The sequence below is a fragment of the Cherax quadricarinatus genome, chromosome 83 (assembly GCF_038502225.1).
Source record: "Cherax quadricarinatus isolate ZL_2023a chromosome 83, ASM3850222v1, whole genome shotgun sequence".
In the NCBI taxonomy this organism is placed as follows: domain Eukaryota; kingdom Metazoa; phylum Arthropoda; class Malacostraca; order Decapoda; family Parastacidae; genus Cherax; species Cherax quadricarinatus.
This window is the reverse complement of record NC_091374.1, coordinates 2,870,305-2,886,117: the sequence shown is the minus strand read 5'-3', so window position 1 is coordinate 2,886,117 and position 15,813 is coordinate 2,870,305. Positions and strand designations below refer to the sequence as shown.

The window sequence follows — 15,813 nt, the reverse complement described above, 5'->3', positions numbered from 1 at the left end:
AGCTGATGTAGGTAACAGCTCTTAGCTTGTCAATAAAGTTAGGAATCCTTAACCTGTAAATAGCTTGTCAATAAAGCTAGGGATCCTTAAGTCGGTCACTGATACAGATGAGGGTCCAGAATGCTACCTCAGGGTACACTTAATATTTTATTCGCATTTTTAAGCTCGGGGGGTTAATCACGCAAGAAAACCCAGGTTAGTCAGTGCGTCATCGAGGGACTGTCTTATTTCCAGTGGGGGTCCTCAGGCTTGTCCCCCAGGATGCCACCCACACCAGTCGACTAACACTCAGGTACCTACTTGCTTGCTAGGTGAACGGGACAACAGGTGTAAGGAAACAAGCCCAATGTTTTCACCTTTCCCAAGGATCGAACCACGGACACAGCGCAGTGTCGTAGAGGCCATGACTGCATGCTGTTTGCTGATTATTACTGAGGTATGACAAACAATACATATCCGAGACCATAGTAGTTAAACTTGGATATGAGAGAATTGTGGACAACGGGATCAAAAGACTCACGATTTCATTTTATAAGTAAGTTTATTCAGGTATACATAAATACAGTTACATAGATTATCATACATATCAGCATATGTGTAGAGAACCCAGAACCCCCCCCCCCAAAAAAAAAAAAAAAAAAAAAAAATCAGTGACTTATTTCCATTGGAGTCCTTGTGATAATTATTATATTTAAAAGTTAAAAACAGGAACATATCTTAACTATGTAAAAGCCATTATCGGCACTTGATGCTGGAATTACCCTCCCTTTCCTTGGATCAGACCTGACAGCCTCCCATCCCCCAAGCTACATATGACCCATACATCGCTTGGGGTCATACTTAAATTCAAAATCTTTAACTCAAATACTTTTTATAATAACATTACATTTACATGCACGTCAGAATGTAGACAGAATTTACAGAATATTTTTTTCAACGCGTATATAACTGCACTCAGCGTGACTAGGATTTTTTACTGGTAACACCCGCAGTATATAATAATTATCCTCGGTAATTTATACATGTTACTATTTAAGGCAAATGTAACCATCCAAAAGTCAAACTGTCCCTAAATAAACTTAATTATTCTAATGCCTTAAAGCATTGTAATTTTTTTACCCGTCAAATATTATAGTTAGAAAACAAACTGTCTATTACCTGCTATTAACTGCACTTTATAGTGTATTTATTAAGGTATATATCTCACAGTATATACAGTGTATGAGAACCTCAACTAGGTTCGGGCACAAAGCTCAAAATAGGTTAGTTAACCATGCAGAATATTAAACAGAGACTCTCGTTTTCTTCTATTGTTTTGATATTGCTAGTGAGAAAACGTTGTTTTCTTCTGTTTAGGTGCATACAGCTCATGGTTTCACTTTCCACCTGTCATATATAAGACAGCTGCCCATGTGTTATCACCTATTATTGCCACTTTGTTTAATAAATCTCTTGAAACCCAAATTTTCTTAAATGTATATAAACTTGCGCGAGTTACCCAAGTCTTTAAAGGTGGAGACCCAGTTGATATTAATAACTACAGACCAATCTCTAACTTAACTTTATTATGAAAAACTCTTAAAAGATAATGAATAAACGAATATATGCAATTATCCTTATACAAAATATTCTTAGCACTTGCCAGTTTGACTTCAGGCCAGCAAAAAGTACCAATGATGCTATCTTAAAGATGGTAGGCTCAGTTTATTCAGCTCCAGTAAATAATAAATATTCAGTGGGCTTCTTTATTGATCTGAGGAAAGCTTTTGACATTGCAAATCACAATATCCTGAGAGCAGAACATTATGGAATCAGAGGTTATACTTTTGCAGACAGACGGCATCTTGTGACCCTCAACACTACTTACTCTACCCAAACTATTAACCTTAGAGGTGCCGCAGGGTAGAGCATTTACCCCACTCTTACTTCTCACCCAAATTCCTCCCAGGAACTTAAACCAGTCCTGTTTGCTGATGACACAACATTCGTTGTATTTAATCACTTTGACTTTTCTGGGCTATGCTAGGTAATTTACACTACGTATGGTAATTGTACTTACATGTACCTGTGCCTGGATAAACCTATTATACAAATGCCCTCAATAATACAGTCAACTATGAGTTCGTAAATATTTCTACCTGGATGGCCACCAACAAACTTACTTTCAATATTGGCAAGACATAATTATATTTGTTGGAAAATTCTTAGGTATACACTTAATAGAAATAAGTCACTCTGTCTGACTTTTTTGGGTTATCCTAGGTTCTCTACACATGTGCTGCTATGTATGATAATCTATGTAACTGTATTTGTGTATACCTGAATAAACTTACTACCTAAAATTCAACACTCGCATCCAACACATATCTAAGAAAGTTGCAAAACCTCTGGGCATTCTATCCAAAATACGCTACTGTGTTCCTTAAGCCACATTATTCACTATTACTAATGGTATTTGTGCTTGAGAATCTACAACAACAAACCACCTAAAACCTACCCATCTAAAATCAGCTATTACAATAATATCCCAATCAAGTTTCGGACAACACCCTCCCCTAGTACCTGGAGTTTACCTGGAGAGAGCTCCGGGGGTCAACGCCCCCGCGGCCCGGTCTGTGATCAGGCCTCATGGTGGATCAGAGTCTGATCAACCAGGGTGTTACTGCTGGCTGCACGCAATCCAACGTACGAGCCACAGCCCGGCTTACAAAATATTTGCACCTACTACTGTGCATTCTATACATAGGACATTTAGCACGAACTTCAAATCCAAAGTTCCAAGTCTTCCTGGAGAGCTGCAATAGAACACACAAACAACCTATCTAAGAACTCCATGAAAATAGAGAGCGCTAAAACCTTAATCTGCCACTACTGAAAGCACCTTTTCCTAAAATTTCAGTCTCTTCCACTGTATGGCAGATACTTACAATGAATACCACCCAGAACACTAGGGTAAGTGGGTACCCTGTAGCGTAGTGGTCATCGCGGTCGGCTCACAACCGAATGGTCCTGGGTTCGAATCCCAGGCAGGGCGAGACACTTGGGCGAGTCTCCTTACACCCATTGCCTCTGTCACCTAGCAGTGAATAGGTACCTGGGTGTTAGTCGACTGTTGTGGGTCGCATCCTGGGGGAATGATTCAGTGCTCTGCATCCTACTGGATAAATGCACAAAATGTGTCCCAATTAATAAACCGTCAAGGCACGACGCATGAGCCCACGAAGGCCATCGTCATGATTACGACGCGTGAGCCGAAAAAATAGGCCCCGTCAAGACGTGTGAAAGCCCACGGGTAGATGGGCCACCGTCACCTTCCCCTAAGCCCAATGTCGGTGGGACGAAACTGGGCTCCCCGATAGCTCTAAAGGGAGTCCTTACTTCAATTGCCTGGTGGGGCATCACTTAATCATTTTTATGTTTCCAGATATATTCGTCGCAAATAATAACATTTTAAAGTATTTGGTAGCGCAAGCCCATTAACCAAACCAAAACCAATAATAATATCTATTTACTACAAGTACATGTACAATGTATACAGACCATAGCTGACATCAATGACATATTACTATATACAAATCCACTTATGCTGAGCCATTTCCCGCAAATCAGGTCAGTTTTGTCCCAGGATGCGACCCACACTAGTCCACTAACACCCAGGTACCAGGTAAGCAAGTTTATTCAGGTATACACAAATACAGTTACATAGAATTATCATACATAGCAGTATATGTGTAGAGAACCTAGGATAACCCAAAAAAGTCAGACAGAGTGACTTATTTCCATTGGGGTACCTATTTTACTGATGAGTGAACATAGACGACCAGTGTAAGGAAACAAGCATATGTTTCTACCCTCGCTGGGAAACCAACCTGGACCCAGAGAGCTTTAGCCACTGTAAATTAATAAGTAAGTAAGTTTATTCAGGTATACACAAATACAGCTACATAGAATTATCATACATAGCAGTATATGTGTAGAGAACATGGGATAACCCAAAAAAGTCAGACAGAGTGACTTATTTCCAATATTTTCCATTAATGTATGAACTGACTTTTTTGGGGTTATCGTAGATAATCTACACATATGTTATAACTTTATTTATGTGTAGCTGAATAAACTTACTGAGTGCGCTGGAATGTAATTTATCCACAGTGGTATATTACAAACCAGTCTGGAAAAATACCCTGACTTTGCCCACTGTAAATAAAGCTAATTACTGTATTAATAACTCATCAATTCATTACCTTTGTAACTTGTTTAGCTATCAAAACTTTGTGGCCCAGTCCCTGGGGCCATTATGTACCTCTGTAATCATATAATTACCGCCCACAGGATGGGTATGAGGTAAATAATGAAGATTTTAAACTATACTTCTAGAAACACTGAGAAAATTCTAGGACGGACTGAAGGCCTCTTTCTCCTTCACCTTCCATCATTATCTTATCACCAACTGGTATACGGATTATTTACCATATAATATTGCTACTACTACTATTACTACTACTACTACTACTACTACTACTACTACTACTAATAATAATAATAATAATAATAATAATAATAATAATAATATAATTTCTACATGTACATGATAAAACTTATATGAGCTGCAAGATGGCAACAAGCTTTTTTTATCAATAAATTGTTTGGCTACGGAAACGTTAGAGTATTAATATGCTTAATTAGGTTTGCACTTATTGATTTATAAGCCTATTAAGAATAAAACTAAGTATGCCCGAAATGCCTAGCCATGCTAAGCGTTCTAGTGGTACACTCTGTAATCACAATTTTACTACATGTAAACCAAACAATAACCAAATTTCTGTAAACTCAGCATTGTAATCCTTATAGAGAATATTTAATGGCGATCATTCACAATATCTTTCTAGCCTTATGAAAAAAAATACCGTTTTCTTTGTTGCATTACAGTACAAGTTGTAAAAGAAAACGGAGAATGTTGTAGTAAGATAGAAAACATTACCTGGAGTTTACCTGGAGAAAGTTCCGGGGGTCAACGCCCCCGCGGCCCGGTCTGTGACCAGGCCTCCTGGTGGATCAGAGCCTGATCAACCAGGCTGTTGCTGCTGGCTGCACGCAAACCAACGTAAGAGCCACAGCCCGGCTGGTCTCATATAAGCAGCGGCGGCGGTGGTCACCAGCAGTCAGACACAAGCTAAAACAAGAACCAGAAACTTACTGTAGACGCCACAAGCGCTACTACATTCCTGTGTGTGAAACACCTGAACTAGTTAATTATCTAAGATTATTGTGTGTTGATTCTAGAGCAAGAAGACACGGTAAACACAATGTCAGCTCCAGCAATTGGTATCGACCTGGGCACCACGTACTCCTGCGTTGGTGTGTTCCAGCAAGGCAAAGTGGAGATCATAGCCAACGACCAGGGAAACAGAACTACACCGTCCTATGTGGCCTTCACTGACACTGAACGACTCATTGGTGACGCAGCTAAAAACCAGGCAGCCCTAAACCCCAGCAACACAATCTTTGATGCCAAACGACTTATCGGTCGCAAGTTCAATGATCCCATTGTTCAGACCGACAAGAAACACTGGCCTTTTGATGTGGTCAATGACAACGGTAAACCCAAGATACGTGTTGAGTACAAGGGAGAGAGCAAGAGCTTCAATCCTGAGGAGATCTCATCTATGGTGTTAATAAAGATGAAGGAGACAGCTGAGGCGTACCTGGGTCAGAAAGTGAAGGATGCTGTCATTACAGTACCTGCTTACTTTAATGACTCACAGCGTCAGGCTACCAAAGATGCTGGTATCATCGCTGGACTTAACGTTCTGCGTATCATCAACGAGCCCACAGCAGCAGCCATCGCCTACGGCCTCGACAAGAAGACTGGCACAGGAGACTCCAGAGAACGTAAGGTGCTCATCTTTGACCTGGGAGGTGGAACCTTCGATGTGTGTCCTGAGCATTGACGACGGTATATTTGAGGTGAAGTCTACAGCAGGAGACACTTATCTTGGTGGTGAAGATTTTGACAACCGTATGGTCAATCACTTCATGCAAGAGTTCCAGAGGAAATACAAGAAAGATATTAGCGGCAATAAACGTGCATTACGACGTTTAAGAACGGCCTGTGAACGTGCTAAACGTACTCTCTCGTCCTCAACACAAGCCAACGTGGAGATTGACTCGCTGTTTGAGGGCATCGATTTCTACTCGTCCATCACTCGAGCCAGGTTTGAGGAATTTATAATAATAATAATATCTTTATTTGCTACAAGTACATGTACAAGGTATACAGTCCTAGCTGACAACAATGACATACTACTTCATATAAAGTCCCTTGTTATGTTCCGCATTTCGGGCAAATTAGGACTAACACCCAGGTACCCATTTCACTGATGGGGAACATAGACAACAGGTGGAAAGAAACACGTCCAATGTTTCTACTCTGGCTGGGAATCGAACCCAGGCCCTCACCGTGTGAAGCGAGAGCGTTAACCACCAGGCCACCAGACCTGTTTCGCAACACATTGCTTCCCGTGGAGAATGCTCTGAGGGACGCCAAGATGGACAAGAGTCAAACCCACGACATTGTGCTGGTGGATCAACCCGGATCCCCAAAGTGCAGAAGTTGCTGCAAGATTTCTTCAACGGTAAGAACCTCAACAAATCCATCAACCCTGACGAGGCAGTGGCCTACGGTGCCGCTGTTCAGGGCGCCATCCTTCGAGGTGACCAGTCCGACGGTGTCAAGGATCTGCTACTTCTGGATGTGGCACCTTTATCCTTGGGTATTGAAACAGCTGGAGGTGTCATGACTGCCCTCATCAAACGCAACACTACTATACCCACCAAGCAGACACAGATCTTCACCACATACTCAGACAATCAGCCGGGTGTCTTTATCCAAGTGTATGAAGGGAAACGTGCCATGACCAAAAACAACAATCTTCTGGGCAAGTTTGAACTCACGGGTATTCCTCCTGCACCAAGAGGAGTACCACAAATAGAGGTCACTTTTGACATCGATGCCAACGGTATCCTTAATGTGTCAGCCGAGGACAAGTCGACAGGCAAACAAAACAAGATCACCATCACTAATGACAAGGGTCGTCTCAGCAAGGAAGAAATAGAAAGAATGGTTCAGGAAGCAGAGAAATATTCAGAAGAAGATAGTCGCCAGCGAGAAAGAATTGAGAGTAAGAATCGTCTGGAGTCTCTGTGTCTTAACCTGAAGAGATGCCTGAGTGAGGAGAACGTCTCCAGCAAACTAACGGAGGAAGAGAAAAAAAGTGTCACAGCCGAGGTGGAGGAGACACTTGTCTGGCTTGACAACAACCAGCTGGCAGAGAAGGAAGAGTTTGAGAGTCAACTCAGCAAACTGGAGGACCACTGGATACCCTTGGCTGCCAAGATTTACGGTTCAGGAGGCCAGGACCATATGGTCGAGGGCCAGCGACACCTAACACTTCCAGTCGGCCAGGACCAACTATAGAGGAGGCCGACTAACTTATTACTTTATAGTGTTTACCTGGAGTTTACCTGGAGAGAGTTTCGGGGGTCAACGCCCCCGCGGCCCGGTCTGTGACCAGGCCTCCTGGTGGCTCAGCCCCTGATCAACCAGGCTGTTGCTGCTGGCTGCACGCAAACCAACGTACGAGCCACAGCCCGGCTGATCCGGAACTGACTTTAGGTGCTTGTCCAGTGCCAGCTTGAAGACTGCCAGGGGTCTGTTGGTAATCCCCCTTATGTGTGCTGGGAGGCAGTTGAACAGTCTCGGGCCCCTGACACTTATTGTATGGTCTCTTAACGTGCTAGTGACAACCCTGCTTTTCATTGGGGGGATGGTGCATCGTCTGCCAAGTCTTTTGCTTTCGTAGTGAGTGATTTTCGTGTGCAAGTTCGGTACTAGTCCCTCTAGGATTTTCCAGGTGTATATAATCATGTATCTCTCCCTCCTGCGTTCCAGGGAATACAGGTTTAGGAACCTCAAGCGCTCCCAATAATTGAGGTGTTTTATCTCCGTTATGCACGCCGTGAAAGTTCTCTGTACATTTTCTAGGTCGGCAATTTCACCTGCCTTGAAAGGTGCTGTTAGTGTGCAGCAATATTCCAGCCTAGATAGAACAAGTGACCTGAAGAGTGTCATCATGGGCTTGGCCTCCCTAGTTTTGAAGGTTCTCATTATCCATCCTGTCATTTTTCTAGCAGACGCGATTGATACAATGTTATGGTCCTTGAAGGTGAGATCCTCCGACATGATCACTCCCAGGTCTTTGACGTTGGTGTTTCGCTCTATTTTGTGGCCACAATTTGTTTTGTACTCTGATGAAGATTTAATTTCCTCATGTTTACCATATCTGAGTAATTGAAATTTCTCATCGTTGAACTTCATATTGTTTTCTGCAGCCCACTGAAAGATTTGGTTGATGTCCGCCTGGAGCTTTGCAGTGTCTGCAATGGAAGACACTGTCATGCAGATTCGGGTGTCATCTGCAAAGACACGGTGCTGTGGCTGACATCCTTGTCTATGTCGGATATGAGGATGAGGAACAAGATGGGAGCGAGTACTGTGCCTTGTGGAACAGAGCTTTTCACCGTAGCTGCCTCGGACTTTACTCTGTTGACGACTACTCTCTGTGTTCTGTTAGTGAGGAAATTATAGATCCATCGACCGAGTTTTCCTGTTATTCCTTTAGCACGCATTTTGTGCGCTATTACACCATGGTCACACTTGTCGAAGGCTTTTGCAAAGTCTGTATATATTACATCTGCATTCTTTTTGTCTTCTAGTGCATTTAGGACCTTGTCGTAGTGATCCAATAGTTGAGACAGACAGGAGCGACCTGTTCTAAACCCATGTTGCCCTGGGTTGTGTAACTGATGGGTTTCTAGATGGGTGGTGATCTTGCTTCTTAGGACCCTTTCAAAGATTTTTATGATATGGGATGTTAGTGCTATTGGTCTGTAGTTCTTTGCTATTGCTTTACTGCCCCCTTAGTGGAGTGGGGCTATGTCTGTTGTTTTTAGTAACTGAGGGACGACCCCCATGTCCATGCTCCCTCTCCATAGGATGGAAAAGGCTCGTGATAGGGGCTTCTTGCAGTTCTTGATGAACACAGAGTTCCATGAGTCTGGCCCTGGGGCAGAGTGCATGGGCATGTCATTTATCGCCTGTTCGAAGTCATTTGGCGTCAGGATAACATCGGATAGGCTTGTGTTAATCAAATTTTGTGGCTCTCTCATAAAAAAATTCATTTTGATCTTCGACTCTCAGTCTGGTTAGCGGCTTGCTAAAAACTGAGTCATATTGGGACTTGAGTAGCTCACTCATTTCCTTGCTGTCATCTGTGTAGGACCCATCTTGTTTAAGTAGGGGCCCAATACTGGACGTTGTTCTCGATTTTGATTTGGCATAGGAGAAGAAATACTTTGGGTTTCTTTCGATTTCATTTATGGCTTTTAGTTCTTCCCGCGATTCCTGACTCCTAAAGGATTCTTTTAGCTTAAGTTCGATGCTTGCTATTTCTCTGACCAGTGTCTCCCTACGCATTTCAGATATATTGACCTCTTTTAGCCGCTCTGTTATTCTTTTCCGTCGCCTGTAAAGGGAGCGCCTGTCTCTTTCTATTTTACATCTACTCCTCCTTTTTCTTAGAGGAATAAGCCTTGTGCATACATCGAGTGCCACCGAGTTAATCTGTTCTAGGCATAAGTTGGGGTCTGTGTTGCTTAGTGTATCTTCCCAGCTTATATCGGTTAGGACTTGGTTTACTTGGTCCCACTTTATGTTTTTGTTATTGAAGTTGAATTTGGTGAATGCTCCCTCGTGACTAGTCTCATTTTGTCGGTCTGGGGCTCCACGCATACATGTCTGAACCTCAATTATGTTGTGATCTGAGTATATTGTTTTTGATATGGTGACATTTCTTATCAGATCATCATTGTTAGTGAAGATGAGGTCTAGTGTATTCTCCAGTCTAGTAGGCTCTATTATTTGCTGGTTTAAATTGAATTTTGTGCAGAGATTTAAAAGCTCGTGCGAGTGTGAGTTTTCATCAGAGCTGCCTCCTGGTGTTATTACTGCAACAATATTATTTGCTATATTCCTCCATTTTAGGTGCCTTAAGTTGAAATCCCCCAGGAGCAAGATGTTGGGTGCAGGAGCTGGAAGATTTTCCAGACAGTGGTCAATTTTTAACAGCTGTTCCTGGAATTGCTGGGATGTTGCATCCGGAGGCTTGTAGACTACCACAATGACTAGGTTTTGGTTCTCAACCTTTACTGCTAAAACTTCCACTACATCATTTGAGGCATTAAGCAGTTCTGTGCAAACAAGTGACTCTGCAATGTACAGGCCAACCCCCCCCCCCTTTTGCCTGTTCACTCTGTCACATCTGTATAGGTTGTAACCTGGGATCCATATTTCGTTGTCCAAGTGATCCTTTATGTGGGTCTCAGTGAAAGCCGCGAACATTGCCTTTGCCTCTGCAAGCAGTCCACGGATGAAAGGTATTTTGTTGTTTGTTGCTGGCTTTAGACCCTGTATATTTGCAAAGAAGAATGTTATCGGACTGGTGGTATTGTTGGTACTGGGGGGGGATTTTTTTTCCGGCATTAGTATCTGTATCTGTTGGTTTGGAGTGGAGGCCATCGACTGTGGTTCCACTCCAGGAATGACTGGATTTGGTGTACGATTTCTGCCATTTCCTGCCAGTTTTTTTTTCCTTCCTGGCACTAAAAAACCTCTCCCTCTTGAGTGGCTGTGGCTACCCAGGTTTTCCCATGGCCTGGATGTTTTGTATCTTTTTGTCCCCTTTAGATGGTATGCCTGGCAATTTAAGTTATAGCACAGTCTTTCCTTTACTGAAGAGGTACACATTTCAGGGTGAAAAAGCTTACAGGAAGGGAGTTTGCATTTTCCTGTTGTCATATGGGCATGGCATTTTCTAGGGTGGTCATAGTTGCATGTCCCATCTGTTTTTCCAGATTTCCCATGCCAGCAGATACCAAGTGCATAGTATGTGCACAGGCTTGGTTTCCGCTTGCCTTGGGTTTCTGTGACTGTATTCCCTGTTGGTGCATGTTTCCCTGTCTTACTTCTATCATCGCTAGCACCAACAATGGAGCTCCCACCAGTTGTTTTTGGTAATTTATCCTCAGTATTGCTATTGGAGTCCTCTTGTTTGCTATTTCCTGCGGTATTTCTAGTTTGCAATATTGGTTTTATCTTATCTTTGACTACACTTGTTTCCCTACTATGGCTCCTGTCCCCTATGAGGTCATTTATATGTATTCCTTCCTGCGTATAATTCCCGACTACCTGGACAAAATCTCCAGCTTCACCATTACTGTCTCCCAGGACAGCACCTCCAGCTTCACCATTACTGTCTCCCAGGACAGTATCTCCAGCTTCACCATTACTGTCTCCCAGGACAGTATCTCCAGCTTCACCATTTCTGTCTCCCAGGACAGCACCTCCAGCTTCACCATTTCTGTCTCCCAGGACAGCACCTCCAGCTTCACCATTACTGTCTCCCAGGACAGCACTATCAGCCCCACATTTACTGACTACCAGGACATCACCTCCAGCCTTACAGTTTATGACTACATGGCCAGTATCAAGGGCAGTACCATTCAGCCCAGACTTTTTATGTTCCCATCTGTTGTAGAAAGCTTCCAGGTTTTCTATGAAAGCAGCTTTGATGTTGTCCTCTTTTAATACCCTTGTGATTTTAGTCCTCAGATTTTCCTCATTTGGGCATACCCAAAAACACTTCTCTGTTTTAATACTGCTTGTAGCTAGTTCTGGGATATCTGCACAAGGGGCGTGACACCAATTTCCACAAAAATGACAATTTATCCATGTGGAAGCCCGTTTGTTTGACTGACCACAGACTACACACAGCTTCATAATTTTTTGAATGGTTGATTTACTGCAATTCTACTAGCAACCTCTTGAATATTCTATTAATAACCTCCTTAAATGTAGTGTAGTTTTATATTTCAATTTTTTTCTCGAAAATTTATCATTACTATAATATTTTCTACTCATTATTTTTGCAATTATCTAGTCAATAGATTAGCTTCTTCATACTGAACAAATTATTTTTTTAAATAAAAAAATCTAGTGCTTATGAGTTTAATTTAAAACCTTAACAAACACTGCATGTACAGTCAATTGTCACATCGATACCATGCCTAACCCTTCTAGGGTAGGGTAGGTGCCTGAGCCCGAGCCTTTAGCTCATAAGACTGTCATTCCCATTAGCCCCCTTGGGGCGGTGATGGCAGACCAGAGAGGCCTAGCTTGTGGCTAGGCCTGGGGACAGTTGGTCCCAAAGATGAGGAGGTGCTTGTGCCTTCTCCCATGGGAGACTTAGGTCTCAGACACTCCCTAAAGAGTGAGCCAAGGCCGGGCCACCACTTGGACAAGGCCCGGGCCGGGAGAATACCGGCTAATCTTTAACTAACTCAATTGTCACATTCATGGGGGGCGCTAAACCCGTAAGATTCATACAGCGCCTGGAGAAATATTCAAAGTTTATTCTCTATAAGGATTACAATGCTGAGTTTACAGAAATTTGGTTATTGTGTGGTTTACATGTAGTAAAATAGTGATTACAGAGTGTACCACTAGAACGCTTAGCATGGCTAGGCATTTCGGGCAGACTTAGTTTTATTCTTAATTGTAAAATATTACAAATTATGAGGTAAGTTGGTATTATGGCTAAGTGACTAAATACTAGTTTGTGAGTTTAGCAATGTGAATGCTTTTGTTTTGGCACAGTACATAGTTTCAGTATTGGAGTATCATAGGTTTCATTATTTTAAGATTGAGATTAATATTTCTGTTTATGGTCAAATGAGTGAGTGAGTGTAAGTGTGAACCACCAGGTGGTATTCATGTAGTTAGTTGACGGGGTGTATCAGGGAGATAAGATGTTTTCTGATGGTAGTTTTGAAGGTGATGAATGTGTCTGCAGTTCTAGAGTTCTCAGGTAGGGTATTCCAGATTTTAGGGCCTTTGACATACATTGAATTTTTGTAAAGGTTTAGTCGGACACGGGGAATGTCGTAGGGATGTTTGTGTCTGGTGTTATGCCTGTGGGTTCTGTCACAACTATCAAGAAAGCGTTTTAGGTCAAGGTTGATATTAGAGTTTAAGGCCCTGTAGATGTAGATTGCACAGTAGTAAGTGTGGATGTACTGAACAGGGAGTAAGTTTAGGTCTATGAAGAGTGGGGGGGGGGTGTTGCCAGTGATGGGATTTAGTGATTATTCTTACTGCAGCTTTTTGTTGGGTTATTATTGGCTTTAGGTGTGTTGCTGCAGTTGATCCCCAAGCACAAATAGCATAGGTGAGGTATGGATAAATAAGTGAGTGGTATAGTGTGAGAAGGGCATTTTGCGGCACGTAGTATCGTATCTTGGAGAGGATCCCAACCGTTTTGGATACTTTTTTGGTTATATGCTGGATATGGGTGCTGAAATTCAGGTTGTTGTCAAGGTTTAAAGGTATAAGCCTAGGAATTTGCCCCCATTATTTCTGGTAATTAGAGTGTTGTCAATCTTAATGTTAATTTGTGCATCTCCTGCTCTGCTACCAAACATAATATAGTAGGTTTTGTCAGTGTTAAGCGTAAGTTTATTGGCTGTCATCCAAGTCGATATTTTGATCAGCTCCTCATTCACAATGGTGTTGAGGGTGGCAAGATTAGGGTGAGAGATGACATAAGTTGTGTCGTCAGCAAAGAGAATGGGTTTCAGGTGTTGGGATACGTTTGGAAGGTCATTGATGTATATGAGGAAGAGCAGGGGACCAAGGACACTTCCCTGCGGAACTCCAGTATCAAGTGGCCGTGTTGCTGATGCTGTGTCTTTAATGGTGACATACTGATACCTATTAGTAATGTAAGATTTGAAATAAGCAAGCGCATGGCCTCTTATACCGTAATGATCAAGTTTGTGGAGTAGGATGTCGTGGTCTACTGTGTCAAAAGCTTTTCTTAGGTCAATAAAAATTCCTAGTGGATATTCCTTATTTTCAATGCTGTGTAAAGCAGATCTAGCATTTTTATGATTGCATCATTAGTGCTTTTATTTTTCCTGAATCCAAATTGGCAGGGGTTGAGTATGTTTTGAGCCGTTATAAATGAATACAGTCTCCTGTGCACGAGTTTCTCAAAGATTTTGGATAGCAATGGTAAGTTAGATATTGGCCTATAGTTGTTTAAGTCTGTAGGGTCACCACCTTTATGTATTGGTGTAACCCTTGTCATCTTGAGTAGTTTCGGGAAGGTGCTAGTTTCTAGTGACTTGTTAAAAAGTAATGAAACAGCATGTGAAAGGACATGGGCCGCTCGCTTGTACAGTAATGGTGGGACATGAGACAGATTCCCCGAGTTATTTTTAAGTGACTTTATAATCTCGGTGACTTCCGTGGGCTCAGTTGGTGCAAGATAGAAGGAATTAGGGAAATTCCCATCTAGGTAGTCCCCGGCATGGGCATTGGTATGTGGGATTTTACTGGCGAGATTAGATCCTATGGTTGAGAAGAAGTCGTTTATCATGTTAGCTGTGTCAGTGGGATGTAGTGGTGTTTCATTAGGTTTAGTTAGGACAATATTCTTGGTTTTTCTCAGTTTGTGGGTCCCTAGAATCTGAGAGTGTTTTCCAGGTCTTTTTTATATCTCCTCTAGTGTCTGTGAATCTACTGGAGTAGTATAGTTGCATAGTTGCAGGCAAATACATTCGATCCAAGGAAAGAAAGGTCAGATTCGGTTTCTTGGACCAAAAACCCCCTCACCAGAATCAAGGACCCTCACTTGAGGAGCGTTTCCAGACGATACTTAGTAAGTTAGAGTATGTCAGGAAACAGTACAAGTGTTTCTTGACGCGGGTCTAGTAATATGATGACCCACAGCTGGAGCTTTTGGTCATCTGACCGAGAACTTACGCTGGCTTACCCCTCCACCCCTTTAAAAATCATGGTTATAATTATAACAAATAATTATATATATATATATATATATATATATATATATATATATATATATATATATATATATATATATATATATATATATATATACATATATATATATATATATATATATATATATATATATATATATATATATATATATATATATATATATATATATATATATATATATATATATATATATATATATTACTGGTATATTAAAGCTTAACACTGATGCATAATGTACAAGGTCACAGGGAATATACACCACAAAGATCATATCTCTAAATATACATCTTTCACCCATAAAAATTTGTTCTTATACACTGGCAATTCGCCCATAAATCTCGCCCCTACAGTGACAAGATTTATGGGTACATATCATGTTACTGCCACTAAGCAACGATGTAGGATCAGCAGTGCTTAGTCTATTGCGATGCTACAATAGCCCTTCCACTTCGATAACACTGACACTATCGTAGTACTTATCACCACAATGGATACGGAAGATACGCGAGCAATAGACTTGATTAATGTATGTACTAATATGACCCATATGGGTTTAGTGTATTTTTTATATAATAGAGAACCAGCAGTGTAGTAATATTCAACGGCAGTATGTTACTGCTCTGTAGATGTGACTTGTTCCACCCAAGGTATTGTGACTTGTTCCACCCAAGTTATTGTGACTTGTTCCACCCACAGTACTGTGACATGTTCCACCCACAATATAGTGACTTGCTCCACCCACGGTACTGTGACTTGTTCCACCCAAGGTATTGTGACTCGTTCCACCCACAGTACTGTGACATGTTCCACCCACAGTATTGTGACTTGTTCCA

The 15,813-nt window shown here is 41.8% G+C and overlaps 1 non-coding gene and 1 pseudogene across 1 annotated transcript; both read left to right on the top strand.

The window, feature by feature from the left end:
• The first annotated feature begins 2,961 nt into the window (after positions 1-2,961).
• Positions 2,962-3,036, top strand: TRNAV-CAC (transfer RNA valine (anticodon CAC)). Its single transcript has one exon. It is a non-coding gene; the product is annotated as a tRNA-Val (tRNA).
• A 2,112-nt stretch (positions 3,037-5,148) lies between these two features.
• LOC128702248 (heat shock 70 kDa protein-like) lies at positions 5,149-7,491 on the top strand (annotated as a pseudogene).
• Positions 7,492-15,813: the final 8,322 nt, after the last annotated feature.